Source organism: Sorex fumeus, unplaced genomic scaffold (genome assembly GCF_029834395.1).
Source record: "Sorex fumeus unplaced genomic scaffold, SorFum_2.1 ptg000095l, whole genome shotgun sequence".
Taxonomy (NCBI): domain Eukaryota; kingdom Metazoa; phylum Chordata; class Mammalia; order Eulipotyphla; family Soricidae; genus Sorex; species Sorex fumeus.
In genome coordinates, this window is record NW_026606152.1 from 13,418,362 (window position 1) to 13,421,727 (window position 3,366).

General features: G+C 44.0%; 1 pseudogene; it reads right to left on the reverse strand.

The window, feature by feature from the left end:
- Positions 1 to 1,326: 1,326 nt before the first annotated feature.
- On the reverse strand, positions 1,327 to 1,824 carry LOC130040846 (40S ribosomal protein S11-like; annotated as a pseudogene).
- Between the last annotated feature and the right edge of the window lie 1,542 nt (positions 1,825 to 3,366).

A 3,366-nucleotide genomic window follows, 5' to 3' on the forward strand; every position in this document is an offset into this window, starting at 1 on the left:
AACCACGGGTTCACACAGTGACCAGAAGCTACTGCTCCTACATCATCAGTATCTTGTGGGTTGGATTGTGGATGCTATTAAATATTGTCCTATTCATTAACAAGACAACCTCTGAAATAAGGAATTATTAGACCCCAAATGTTGATAGTGCTGAAGTTGAAAATCTGAAATTCACCCTGTATCCAGTACATATGTGCTCACAGATGAAATTTTATGAGGAGAATATCTCCCCAGAATCAAAGATATACTCTATCTTTTACCTGTGAGAGAAGCTATATTTGATGAGTTGGAGATATATTAAGGGGTCAAGTCACTTAGTCACTTGCCTTGCGTACTGCTGACACTGGCTTGATCCTCATCTGCAGCACCAATAGGCTTCACTCCTGAGTATACTCAGGAGCCAAGAATACCCCTCAGTACTGCCGGGTGTGAACTTCTGAACACAAGATTTATTTGAGGAGACTTGTTTACTGATAAAACACAAAACTTTATTGGAAAAGAGAACCTAGAGAGGAAAGAAAGCACTTTGTGCCATGGATCTCGAATAAGGGATTTTAAGTGGGCTTAGTATTCCATATTGACACAGGCATGATCAGCTTGATTTGCTCATACTTGGTCTCTTGGTTATGGGGGAGGCGAAGAGGGTAGGCCCAGTCTACAGGCATCTGCAGTTTCTGCTTTCTCCCACTAAAGAATTCACTTATATACAGTTTTCCCAAACTTCTTCCCAAAGTCCATTGGTAGGGTGATTGCCAAGGGGGATAGCTTGGAGCTGTTGATAGTTCTTTGACATTTTTAGTGATGCATACAAGTAGGTTAAGGAAGCCCCCCACTTCCCTGCATGATGGCAGTAAAATTTCTGGGAAGGAAAGTCCTAAGTCTGACTCATTTTGTGGGTACAGACAGAAGACCTGATTAAACCTTCGCCAGCAATAGACCCTGAATAGACTGGACCCCTCCCTACAGAAAGACCCTGAAGGAAATTATTGGAAAACCCTCAATTCCTTACCCTCAGCTAGCCCAGACTAGAGAAAACTGGATCCACCCTCAAAGAGAAGATCCAGCAGAACTGAAGGTTGAGAAAAGGAGTTTTAAAGGCTGAACCAAACTCTACTTTATCTAGGTAGAAGCCCCACGGGGAGGCTGGTTATAGATACCCTATGAAAGCCCCCTTGAACAAAGGTGGTGTGGGTATCTGTTGGTCGAGCCTATGTGCTGCTTGTGCCCACGTGGCTGAACACATGTGTCACCTGCATCTCCCTTTTGACGATGTGCCCTTTTTTTTTCACGAATAAAAAAGATCTCTATTGTGTAGGGCCTCTGGTATCAGAATTTCTGAAACTGCGTCTTGGTGCCAGCGGCCTTGGTCACCCTGAGAACATGGAAACGCAGGGTCTTGCTGAGAGGCCCAACACTCGCCCACTGTGATGATGTTGCTGATTTGCACATCCCAGAAGCAAGGGGACAGGAGCACAGACATGTTCTTGTGGTACTTCTCAAAGCAATTGTACTTGTGGTTGTAGCAATTGTATTTCTGGTTGTAATGGAGAAGTCTTGGCAAATGACAATGGTCCTCTGCATCTTCATCTCGGTCACCACATCAGATAGGATCCGCCCTCGGATGGAGACATTAAATCGTGAAAGGACATTTCTTGTTAATGTAAGTGCTCTCAATGTCCTCCTTTGGAGTCTTGAAGCCTAAATCAATGTTCTTGTAGTATCTTGGCAGTTTCTCCTTGTCAGTTCTTTAAGCAGGACCCTCTTCCTGTTTTGGAAGATGGTCAGCAGCTTTTGGTAGGCACTCTTGTTCTGAGTATCCACCATCTTTGTGGTCGTATGGGGAAAGAATGTATACTTTCATGCTTTCCTATCTAAAGAATTAGATATGTGGGATGTGTGTAGGGGCTCTTTCCACCTTTGGAAAAGCCTGGGTTCTATCTTGAGCACATTTTTCTCTCTTTCTGTCTGTTTCTCTCTGTCTCTCTCTGTCTCAGTCTCTCTCTGTCTCTCTCTCTCACACACACACACACACACACACACAAACACACACACACACACCTTCAAAAACCCTCCAAATAAAATCTGTTTACTTCACTGCTTGTCTACTCATGAAATTCTTTTCTGTGAGATGAGACAAGAATCCCGAATACCCTGGGTAATGCCTGGGACTGGTTTCTCCTTTCCTGCAAAGAGCAGATACTCGCTCCAGCCTGAGTCCATGGGTCCCAGAGAAATCGGGTGGTGGGGATCAACTCCCATACCTGGAAGACCAAGTGGACTTAAGGTGAGGCCTGACAGCTACCTGGCGGGGCTGGCAGGACTCAGGCCCATGCTGAGCAGGGGCTCATCGCAGACTTTACCAGTCCCAGTCTTTCGGGTGGCAGAGGCATATGAGAGAAGGTGATCATCTTTCTCTTCTCCTGACTCATGTGAGCCACAAGTGGGGTCCACCGACATCATTAGCATGACTTTTTTGGAGTAGTGGGACCTATCCTCCCAGGGAGTCCAGTCATGCTCTGGGCTGGAATTCTGCATTTCAGTGGTTTTCTCCTCTCCTCAACTGGGTTCTGTGTCTCAAAAGCTTACACACCTCTGGGCTGGTTTAAGTTTCAGATAATAAACATTAATAGGGCCCCCATCTCCATGCCTGAAACATCATTATTGTGGTAAAATAGAAACGTGATCAAACGTACCACTTTAACCATACTATTCAAGAGCATCAAGTATACTCACAATGTTGTATAATAATCTGTACAACTGATCCATTTGTCAACACTTTTTTATAATCGCCAAACAGAAACTCTGCACCCATTAAACAATAACTCACCATTGCTCTGGCAGCCAATCTCGAACTTTCTGATCTGGTTATTCTAATGAGCACATATAAACAAAGTCATGCTTATCTGCCTTATTTCACTTAGTACAATGCTTTCAAGTTTTGTCCATGTTTTAGAATGTGTTAGATGGCAAAAGAAAAGTCCAGTTTCAATCTTTTGTACCCAGATGTTTACTTCCATCAGCACAAATTTTTGTTTGTCTGGGGCCCCACCTAGAGTTGCTGTAGACAGTGGAGCTCTTTTCTGACTCTATGCTGGGGAACCACCCCAGGTCATGCTTGGGGTCAAACCTGGACTCCCTACATATAAAGTATATGCTTAGCCCGTGAGCTATATGACCCTATTAGCCTTATTGTATTCAAGATCTTTCGGTCATAAAATCTTTTGGTTTTTCTCATTAGGAATCTCTCTCTCTCTCTCTCTCTCTCTCTCTCTCTCTCTCTCTTTTCAAAAATCCCCACTTTTACTTTTCTGGTGTTCATTCCTCAATCAAGATGCAGGTGATCATGGAGGGCTTAAGAGACACTGG